The sequence below is a fragment of the Pseudophryne corroboree genome, chromosome 5 (assembly GCF_028390025.1).
Source record: "Pseudophryne corroboree isolate aPseCor3 chromosome 5, aPseCor3.hap2, whole genome shotgun sequence".
Classification (NCBI taxonomy): Eukaryota; Metazoa; Chordata; class Amphibia; order Anura; family Myobatrachidae; genus Pseudophryne; species Pseudophryne corroboree.
The window spans coordinates 83,530,580-83,542,779 of NC_086448.1; the positions used below are offsets into that span (position 1 = coordinate 83,530,580).

Consider the following 12,200-nt stretch of genomic DNA (forward strand, 5'->3'; position numbering starts at 1 on the left):
AGGATGATGACGCTGCGGAAGCAGGTAAAGTGTCCATTGTAGTATAGGGTATGTTTGTAAAGGAATGGGCATAACAAAATGTAACTTTCATTAATAGGTCCATCAAAAGAAGTCTGGAGCAGCAGAAGTGGGACTTCTGGAAGACACCACCACAAAAAGCCTGTGGCAGCAAAGACAGCAAGGGCTGATGTCCAGGGCCAACCACAGCAGGCTACCCCGCCACGAAGATTATCCACAGTATGTTCAGTCCCCCCTCTCCAAATTTTGGACACACCTCCACGACGTCATCCACACTCCCCTCATCTTGATTGTGAGTATCAAACTGAAATAAATGTATACAATTTCAGATCGTTAACAAACTTTTTCTTAACCGCATTAAGTAAAAACACATCAAAAATTTAAATAATTACCGAAGTAAGTAAAACATGAAATGGAATCCAAACAAAATGGCCTTGTCCACATCCAGTAAAGATATGTATGTCCACTTGAGGCATACAGCAGCACATTGTGTGTAAGATGCTGCAACAGAAACTCATGTTTAATTTTTGCAAATAGTAAGGTTGATTTTCAAATTTTATCATGTGTGTTTGAGCTCACATTGCCAAATACATATAAAAACATTACTATGTTTGTTTGAGAAAAGCTATAAGGTAACACATTATGGATTACAATGTGTTTTTATGGTGGAGTATGTCTGATCTACAATAAAACTAAAGTGTTTGCTTTCACAATTAAGTAACCAGAAACATTTGCCACAAACAGGCATATGTATGTATTTAAGTTAAGAGTGATTATGTTGCTAGGCAGAATATCTGAAAGCAACAGTGAATGACATGTGTTCCATGTGTAGTGATTTGTTTTCATTTATCAAACATATGGATAGCTAATGGCAAATTTTTATACTTTTCAGCTTCTAGTCCTGGTAACAGCATCCCTCCGCAACAACTGCAACACAGTGACATGGAGGAGACAATCATCTTAGAAATGCAGCCATTAAGCCAAGGAATCAGCCCCCCAGCACCTGTGAGTACACCACCACAGCAAAGCACACCACCACCACAACACAGCCCAACAACACCAGTAACACAAGGCCCTGATCAGGTGTTTTGGACCATTTGGGCTAGACAGCAGGCCACTAATGAAGATTGCCTGCGTAGGCAGACACAAATGTTTGCAAGCCTGCCATGTCACCTCAGAAGAATCACCAGAAATCTGAGTAGACAAAATGAACAAACAACCAGAATTGGCAATACCATGGAACTCATGCATACAGACATTATACAAGGTAGATGTGATTCCGCACCAGTATTCTAAAGGTTCTACAAGATAATTACCAAAGATGATGTTCAAAGATTATATAGTACCAGAATGAAATATGATTATACACGTTTAATTCGTGTTGTAATTAAAGAGTCTGGTGGTGCACCCAGAGTCAGGAAAAAACTAGGGAAAAAGAAAAGTACAGAAGACTCTTGTGTGGGTGCACTCTTGTTTTAGAAATTAGTTAATATGATGATGTTAAAACATAACTTTTATTTGTTGATTACTCTAAGAAAAAATCCACCAAATTAAGTTCTGAAAAAAGTTTATATATTGCTAATTATGAGTATAGTTCAGCTCATCTGCATCTCTAAGGGATGCTATATTTGTTAACGCGGCTGGTTCGACCTACCTGGTGGGGTATATATATACTGCACCAAGGTTGAAGTTTGTGAAAAAATATATTTTGTAAAAAAATTGGAAATGTTCTGGTTAGTCTATATAGGTAGACTACAGGAGGGATGTAGACACTCTTGCTCTACACCCTGCTCCTATCCAACCAGTACAAGCTCTGCTTGTATTAATGGGACCTCTGGGGGTCATCAAAACCCAATTAATAAGAGGAGTATAGATCCTGATTAGTATTGGACCAATCCCGATCTATGACATATCAGGACAGACGGTACTTAGAAAAAAGATATAGTGCAGAAAAGGAAATGATTAGAGAGAAAGTGGTGATCCTGCTGTTGGCTTGGAGTCGAGCAGGTCATGAATTACAACACTGGGTATTCTCTGGGGGTCACCCTCACAGATACTGACCCAGCCCACCACCGTTTTGCTTCCAAGATCGGACGAGATCGGGCTCATTCGGTGGGGTATGGTAGTAATTCCTGTGTCTGCTATAGCCGACTCACCAATGAGAGTGCACCTATATAGGGTGGGGAAAGAAAGACATGTATGGGGGGAGATAGAAAACGAGGCGGATCTGCTGTCTATGTTAGGCACAGGATGACCTGTGGATCATGGATGAGAGTCCGCAGAAAAAAGAAAAAGGAATAAAGAAGAAAAAATGAGGGGAAGAAGAAAAAGAGAGGGGAGCTGTGAGGGGATAGTGACAGATATTTGCTTGTTATACACTACAGGATGCTATCAAAGGAGTATGAAACCAGATAATGGCCAAATTGGCTGACAATGTTGGATATGGTCCCTGGTCATCAGATCTAAAATGAGTATATAGGTATCACAGCCAGAGTGATGAGTAATTAGGCCTAGGCCAAATCAAATATAGCTGATGGATATATTCCGTGATTACTCAAAAAATATATGTGTGTGGTCACATCGAGGAAGCAGATATGTTAATAGGAAAAAGACCAAAGATTTGCTGCTTGTAACTCGTAGCGCAACTGGGAATTGAATTAAAGAAGGATAACAGTGTGGTATTCTGTCTATGTCCCTAGATCGACCTGATTAGGTCTGAGTACTTGTGCAAAGCCACAGATATATACTGATAAGCAAAAGCATGGTATTTTTGAAGAATAATCCTGTTGGAAATATAAGGAGTAAGTGGGTAGACAGACCCCTGCGGATATCGCTTAATTATGTATAATTGCCATGAGGAGTAAGTGGGTAAGCAGACCCCTGCAGATACCGCTTAATTAGGTATAATTACCAATTCAAAATTCAAAAACCAGCATGCAGATAACAATTGTGATATAACATTTTTAGTGCTGGGAAAAGATAGTCTGTTTAGAAAGAAAAGAAGGGGGTGGGGGATGTCGGTTAAAGAGAGGGGGGGAGGATATTGAGAATCTCTTTCAAATATTAATTAAAGTGTCACAGTCATGATCCAGAGCCCTGGATTGCCCTTGTTAGGGCCAAAAGGAAATATATATGTATATACTTATTGGCTGTGTTTGATATAGAGAATCTCTTGGAGGTAGACAGAACAGTGTACCGGTCCCTGCCCAGGTCCCTGGGTCAGTAAATGAAAGACAGGATGCAAGATGTGATCCTCAGGTCCTTAAAACATGTTGAGGTGTTTCATGCTTGAATGCGGAAATAGGTCCTGCTGGAGCTGGAAAACGCGTTTCACCCGTCCTGCGGGCTTGTTCACTTCCAATGCTGACATTACACAGGTCATGGCCAACTTACAGCGCATAATGGAAGAACAGCACAGACTAATGGAAGAACAGCACAGACAACAACAAAGTTATATGAACATTTTTCAAAACAATCAAAAGATTAATGAAAGTTTATTCCGAATTGTAGACAATCCAAATGCTGCTACACGTGAACTCAATGCCACCCTCACTAACCTGAATGAAACACTCACATCCATGCACCAACAGCAAACAAGCAGCAGTTCTGGTACGACTACTCCAAATATCATGCCAGTCTCATCACCCCCAAGACGCTCCACTAGAGCACGACAACATGACAGTGCTATTGGCAAAGGGCAGGACAAGCAGGCACCCCAAAAAAAAATAAAACAAAACAAACAAATTTAACATTTCTGAGAAGTAATTCAAAATAGTTAGTTAGTGTGTGTTTGGCTAAATATATATAACACTTAGCTCCTTGACAATTTATACAACATCATTAATTATAAGTGCTACAAACAACAGCATCAAATTTGTACGCACATTTATTCTTTACCATCTTTGTTTATTTTTGGAGGAGGGAAATGTTGTTGGTGCTGCACATACATGTAAGCAGGAAGTAACCATACCACTTGATGTTTTTAGAATCATTACTCTTTCTAGATTCCAATAATTCTCATATCCTGCAGCCAATCCAAATTACAATGTGATTGTTAACTATTTTACCTTTCTTCTCTATACAACATTACAAGAATAACACAATTGAGTTGCGTAAAAAGCTTTTAATATGTTGTCATTGAAATGAGATAATTCATTGCCAAAATGAATGTCATTATTGTTGGGCCATGTTTGTGTGTGTTAAAAATGAGTAATAATGTTATGACACATGATGCAGAAACCAAAAAACAAAACAAAAACTAAACCAAAACACAAATAATGAGGATAATAATGTATATATGTGGCAAACTGTGTATTTCCTTACAAATCAGCAAGTTTACTGCAGCAAACATTACAAAATAAATTATTTTTGATGAGAGTAAGTTTGTGTCCCTTAAATATGATGGAGCATCACACATAGGGACACATGTATTCCTCAAGGCTAACATATTATATGTTGAGGACTGTTTATTTAGAACACAGGTTCTCAAACTCAGCCCTCAGGACCCCACACAGTGCATGTTTTGCAGGTCTCCTCACTGAATCACAAGTGACATAATTAGCTCCACCTGTGAACCTTTTAAAATGTGTCTGTGAATAATTCATACACCTGTGCTTCTACTGGGTTACCTGCAAAACATGCACTGTGTGTGGTCCTGAGGGCCGAGTTTGAGAACCTGTGCATTAGGACGTCCAACACAATCATAAAGTAAAATACTAAATAAATTACTATGTGGATTATGTGTGCTTGTAATAAATTATCAGTGCAAGTTTACGAACAGTTATCCATACTTAATGCATGCCACTCATAATCTGTTGTTTAGATTTTTTTTTAAAACAAGACACATGCGACATTTGTTTTGCATAAAGCGAGGGTATGTTTGTATGTCTCAAGGAGACAGACACATTCTGAGTAATGGTTTTTACACTAAAAATGGCCAAACATCTATATATGATTACACAACAAATGAAATAAGCAAAACAAACTTACCTTAGAAATAGCGAGTGATGAGCTCTTGCCTAACCTGCCTCCCTACATCTGTACTCCAAGTATCACCAGATGTCTCTAATTCCTCTGCTTGCTGGCTGCTTTCTTCATCCTCCTCCTCCTCAACATGTGGCAGATGTTGTTGCAAACACATGTTATGAAGAAAGAAGCAGCAGAACACAATTTGAGTCACCTTGGAGGGACTATACAACAAAAGGCCACCAGACTTAACCAGACACTGAAACCTAGATTTCAGCACACCAAAACATCTTTCTATCACATTCCGCGTGGACTTATGTGCATTATTGTAATTGTGTTCAGCAGGGGTATCAGGTCGGGACAATGGAGTTAGAAGCCAAGAGAAACAGCCATATCCTCCATCACCTAAAAGACAGATATAGTAACGTGATTCATGTTAAGATACAGCAACACATAAGTAACACACTGTGGGCCAGATGTATTAACCTGTAGAAGGCATAAGGAAGTGATAAACCAGTGATATGTGCAAGGTAATAAAGGCAGCAGACAATCTGTTCCTAAATGTACATTTACATATTGGAGCTGATTGGCTGGTACCTTTATCACCTTGCACATATCACTGGTTTCTCACTTCCTTATGCCTTCTACAGGTTAATACATCTGCCCCTGTATTTGGACAAAGTATACGCAGGCCTACACATATCAAATTACATACCCAGCAGCCATCCATCTGGCATTTGTCCGTCCTCAAACTTATCAAAGAGGGATGACTGACTGAGGATGAAGGAGTCATGGCAGCCCCCTGGGTAACCAGCAACAACACTCATTATTTTGAGATTTGCATCACAAACCACCTGCACATTTGTGGAGTGTTCGAAATGGCGATTAGTATATATGTGCTGCCTGCCCCTAGGTGGTCTCAGTTGAATGTGTGTGCAATCTATGGCTCCAAGCACATTGGGCATGCCAGCCAGCTCATAGAAATCTACCCTGACGGCATGCCACTGAGACTCCTGTGTAGGGAAGCAGATTGAGGCATCGATGTGGGGCTGCAAAACACCCAACACCTGTGTGGATATTTGAAAGAACAATAAACATGAGATTTCTCTAGCGTCCTAGTGGATGCTGGGGACTCCGTAAGGACCATAGGGAATAGACGGGCTCCGCAGGAGAAATGGGCACTTTAAGAAATAATTTATATTCTGGTGTGCTCTGGCTCCTCCCTCTATGTCCCTCCTCCAGACCTCAGTTTGAATCTGTGCCCGGACGAGCTGGGTGCTGTTCAGTGAGCTCTCCTGAGCTTGCTGTAAGAAAGTATTTTGTTAGGTTTTTTATTTTCAGGGAGCTCTGCTGGCAACAGACTCCCTGCATCGTGGGACAGAGGGGAGAGAAGCAGCCCTACTCTCTGAAGCTAGGTCCTGCTTCTTAGGCTACTGGACACCATTAGCTCCAGAGGGATCGTACACAGGATCTCACCCTCGTCGTCCGATCCCAGAGCCGCGCCGCCGTCCCCCTCGCAGAGCCGGAAGACAGAAGCCGGGTGAGCATGAGAAGCAAGAAGACTTCGAAATCGGTGGCAGAAGACTCCAGTCTTCACTGAGGTAGCGCACAGCACAGCAGCTGTGCGCCATTGCTCCCACACACCTCACATACTCCGGTCACTGTAAGGTGCAGGGCGCAGGGGGGGGGGGTGCCCTGGGCAGCAATTGGGACCTCTTATGCAAAAGTTTAGCATATATACAGTTGGGCACTGTATATAGGTATGAGCCCCCGCCAAGAATTGTACATTTAAGCAGGACAGAAGCCCGCCGCTGAGGGGGCGGGGCTTCTTCCTCAGCACTCACCAGCGCCATTTTTTCTCCACAGCTCCGCTGAGAGGAAGCTCCCCAGGCTCTCCCCTGCAGATACACGGTAGAAGAGGATAAAAAAAGAGGGGGGGCACATAATTAGGCGCAAAAATCAATATAAAACAGCAGCTACTGGGTTAACATTAAGTTACTGTGTTATTCCTGGGTTATATAGCGCTGGGGTGTGTGCTGGCATACTCTCTCTCTGTCTCTCCAAAGGGCCTTGTGGGGGAACTGTCTTCAAAAAGAGCATTCCCTGTGTGTGTGGTGTGTCGGTACGCTTGTGTCGACATGTTTTACGAGGAAGGCTATGTGGAAACAGAGCGGGAGCAAATGAATGTGGTGTCTCCGCCGACGGCGCCGACACCTGATTGGATGGATATGTGGAAGGTTTTAAATGATAATGTTAATTCCTTGCATAAAAGGTTGGAAAAAGCTGAAGCCTCAGGACAGTCAGGGTCTCAGCCCGTGCCTGATCCTATGTCGCAGAGGCCGTCAGGGTCTCAGAAGCGCCCACTATCCCAAATTGTTGACACAGATACCGACATGGATTCTGATTCCAGTGTCGATTACGATGATGTAAAGTTACAGCCAAAATTGGCTAAATCCATCCGTTATATGATTATAGCAATTAAGGATGTGTTGCACATCACAGAGGAAACCCCAGTCCCTGACAAGAGGGTTCATATGTATGGGGAAAAGAGGCATGTGGTGACCTTTCCCCCTTCACACGAGCTAAATGAGTTATGTGAAAGGCTTGGGAATCTCCAGATAAAAAACTGCAGATTTCCAAACGGATTCTTATGGCATATCCTTTCCCGCCAACGGACAGGTTACGCTGGGAATCCTCCCCTAGGGTGGACAAAGCTTTAACACGCTTATCCAAGAGGGTAGCCCTGCCATCACAGGATACGGCTACCCTCAAAGATGCTGCGGATAGAAAGCAAGAGGGTACCCTGAAGTCCATTTATACACATTCAGGTACCTTACTGAGGCCAGCGATCGCGTCGGCCTGGGTGTGTAGTGCTATAGCAGCATGGACGGACACCCTGTCTGAGGAACTTGATACCTTAGACAAGGATACTATATTAATGACCCTGGGGCATATAAAAGACGCTGTCCTATATAGGAGAGATGCTCAAAGAGACATTAGTCTACTGGGTTCTAGAATAAATGCTATGTCGATTTCTGCCAGAAGGGTCCAGTGGACTCGGCAATAGACAGGTGATGCCAACTCAAAAAGGCACATGGAGGTACCGTATTACCAAATGCAGTTCTTTCGATCACAGAAAAGCAAGAAAGTCCGAGGTGCGTCCTTTCTTGCCAGGGGCAGGGGCAGAGGAAAGAAGCTGCACAACACAGCTAGTTCCCAGGAACAGAAGTCCTCCCCGGCTTCCACAAAATCCACCGCATGACGCTGGGGCTGCACAGGCGGAGCTAGGCCCGGTGGGGGCGCGTCTCCGAAATTTCAGCCACAAGTGGGTTCACTCCCAGTTGGATCCCTGGGCAATAGATATTGTGTCTCAGGGATACAAGCTGGAATTCGAAGAGATGCCCCCTCACCGATACCTCAAGTCGGCCCTGCCAGCTTCCCCCCACGAGAGGGAAATAGTGTTAACTGCAATTCACAAATTGTATCTTCAACAGGTGGTGGTCAAGGTTCCCCTCCTTCAACAAGGAAGGGGTTATTATTCGACCATGTTTGTAGTCCCGAAACCAGACGGTTTGGTCAGACCCATATTGAATTTAAAATCCCTGAACATATACCTGAAAAGGTTCAAGTTCAAGATGGAATCGCTGAGAGCGGTCATCGCAAGCCTGGAAGGGGGGGATTTTATGGTGTCTCTGGACATAAAGGATGCATACCTTCATGTCCCCATTTATCCACCTCACCAGGCGTACCTCAGATTTGTGGTACAGGATTGTCATTACCAATTTCAGACGTTGCCGTTTGGTCTCTCCACGGCACCGAGAATATTTACCAAGGTAATGGCGAAAATGATGGTACTCCTGTGGAAGCAAGGGGTCACAATTATCCAATACTTGGACGATCTCCTCATAAAAGCGAGGTCAAGAGAGCAGTTGCTGATCAGCGTAGCACGTTCTCTGGAAGTGTTACGGCAACACAGCTGTATTCTAAATATTCCAAAGTCGCAGTTGATTCCTACGACTCATCTGCCTTTCCTGGGCATGATTCTGGACACAGACCAGAAAAGGGTTTATCTCCCAATGGAGAAGTCTCAGGAACTCATGACACTGGTCAGAAACCTATTAAAACCAAAACAGGTGTCGGTGCATCACTGCACTCGAGTCCTGGGAAAGATGGTGGCATCATACGAGGCCATTCCCTTTGGCAGGTTCCATGCGAGGACCTTTCAATGGGACTTACTGGACAAATGGTCCGGATCACACCTTCAGATGCATTGGTTAATCACCCTATCCCCCAGGGCCAGGGTGTCTCTCCTGTGGTGGCTGCAGAGTGCTCACCTTCTCGAGGGCCGCAGATTCGGCATTCAGGACTGGGTCCTGGTGATAACGGATGCAAGCCTCCGAGGGTGGGGGGCAGTCACACAGGGAAGAAATTTTCAAGGTCTGTGGTCAAGTCAGGAGACTTGCCTTCACATCAACATTCTGGAACTAAGGGCCATATACAACACCCTACGTCAAGCTGAGACCCTGCTTCGCGACCAACCGGTTCTGATTCAGTCAGACAACATCACCGCTGTGGCTCATGTAAACCGACAAGGCGGCACAAGGAGCAGGGTGGCGATGGTGGAAGCCACCAGAATTCTTCGCTGGGCGGAAAATCACGTAAGCGCACTGTCAGCAGTGTTCATCCCGGGAGTGGACAACTGGGAAGCAGACTTCCTCAGCAGGCACGACCTCCACCCGGTAGAGTGGGGACTTCATCAAGAAGTCTTCACGCAGATTGCAAGTCAATGGCAACTGCCACAGGTGGACATGATGGCATCCCGCCTCAACAAAAAGCTACAGAGGTATTGCGCCAGGTCAAGAGACCCTCAGGCGATAGCTGTGGACGCACTGGTGACGCCGTGGGTGTTCCAGTCGGTCTATGTATTTCCTCCTCTTCCTCTCATCCCCAAGCTGCTGAGAATCATAAGAAAAAGAGGAGTGAGAACAATACTCATTGTTCCGGATTGGCCAAGAAGGACTTGGTATCCAGATCTGCAAGAAATGCTCACAGAGGACCCGTGGCCTCTGCCTCTAAGACAGGACTTGTTAAAACAGGGGCCCTGTCTGTTCCAAGACTTACCGCGGCTGCGTTTGACGGCATGGCGGTTGAACGCCGGATCCTAGCAGAGAAAGGCATTCCGGATGAGGTCATTCCTACGCTGATAAAGGCTAGGAAGGACGTGACGGCTCAACATTATCACCGTATATGGCGAAAATATGTTGCTTGGTGTGAAGCCAGGAATGCTCCTACGGAGGAATTCCAGCTGGGCCGTTTCCTTCACTTCCTACAGTCGGGAGTGACTTTGGGCCTTAAATTGGGATCCATTAAGGTCCAGATTTCGGCCCTATCCATTCTCTTTCAAAAAGAACTGGCTTCTCTACCTAAAGTCCAGACGTTTGTAAAGGGAGTACTGCATATTCATCCCCCTTTTGTGCCTCCAGTGGCACCTTGGGATCTTAACGGGGTGTTGAGTTTCCTGAATCCCACTTGTTTGAACCACTCAAAATGGTGGAATTGAAATATCTCACGTGGAAGGTGGTCATGCTACTAGCCTTAGCTTCGGCTAGGCGTGTGTCAGAATTGGCGGCTTTGTCACATAAAAGCCCCTATCTGGTTTTCCATGCGGATAGAGCAGAATTGCGGACCCGTCCACAATTTCTGCCGAAAGTGGTTTCATCCTTTCATATAAACCAACTTATTGTGGTGCCTGTGGCTACTACTGACTTGGAGGATTTCGAGTTACTTGATGTGGTCAGGGCTTTGAAGGTTTATGTAGCCAGAAGGGCTAGGGTCAGGAAAACAGAATCTTTGTTTATCCTGTATGCTTCCAACAAGCTTAGTGCTCCTGCTTCAAAGCAGACTATTGCTCGCTGGATCTGTAACACGATTCAGCAGGCTCATTCTGCGGCTGGATTGCTGCTGCCAAAATCAGTTAAGGCCTATTCCACTAGGAAGGTGGATTCTTCTTGGGCAGCTGCCCGAGGGGTCTCGGCATTACAGCTGTGCCGAGCGGCTACTTGGTCAGGTTCAAACACTTTTGCAAAGTTCTACAAGTTTGATACCCTGGCTGAGGAGGACCTTGTGTTTGCTCATTCGGTGCTACAGAGTCATCCGCACTCTCCCGCCCGTTTGGGAGCTTTGGTATAATCCCCATGGTCCTTACGGAGTCCCCAGCATCCACTAGGACGTTAGAGAAAATAAGATTTTACTTACCGGTAAATCTATTTCTCGTAGTCCGTAGTGGATGCTGGGCGCCCGTCCCAAGTGCGGACTTTTTCTGCAATGCTTGTATATAGTTATTGCTTAACTTAGGGTTATGTTATAGTTGCATCAGGGTTGATCTGATGCTCTGTTGTTGTTCATACTGTTAACTGGGTACGTTTATCACAAGTTATACGGTGTGATTGGTGTGGCTGGTATGTATCTTGCCCTGGATTATCAAAATCCTTTCCTTGTACTGTCAGCTCTTCCGGGCACAGTTTCTCTAACTGAGGTCTGGAGGAGGGACATAGAGGGAGGAGCCAGAGCACACCAGAATATAAATTCTTTCTTAAAGTGCCCATGTCTCCTGCGGAGCCTGTCTATTCCCCATGGTCCTTACGGAGTCCCCAGCATCCACTACGGACTACGAGAAATAGATTTACCGGTAAGTAAAATCTTATTTTTAGGACAGAACTGGCCACCGAGAAATTAAAACAAACAAAAAACAGAAGAGGTAGTTAGGTATACATCACCTGTGTTAATATTCTGGAAAATGAGGGCTGTGAGATTCCTATGACATCCCCAGACACAGCCTGAAAGCTGCCAGTAGCCATAAAGTGCAATACAGCCAGGAGTTTGTGCAGGCCTGAGACAGAGCGAGAGCGTCCTGTCTCAGGGTCTAGGCCCAGTTTGACAAGGTCATACAGACGGAAAATGTTGTTACGATTTAGACGGAACATCTGTATAACCATATCATCGGACAATGCGTTCAAGTTTAAACGCCCCCTAAAAAAACGAGGCCTGCGCACCCTCCGCGGAACCTGTTCAACCTGCTGACCATGTTCAGTTTGTTGGCCCTGGTTACTTACAGGCTGATGTCTGAGTCTGAGGAATCCCACAGCACACAAAATATCACTGGTCCACAGTCCTGCTGCCATTTCTGAGTGTAGGTGGATTGAATTGGCCCTAACATC

General features: G+C 44.7%; 1 pseudogene; it reads right to left on the bottom strand.

Annotated features, from left to right (window-relative positions):
- Positions 1–2,030: 2,030 nt before the first annotated feature.
- On the bottom strand, positions 2,031–2,149 carry LOC134930100 (5S ribosomal RNA; annotated as a pseudogene).
- Between the last annotated feature and the right edge of the window lie 10,051 nt (positions 2,150–12,200).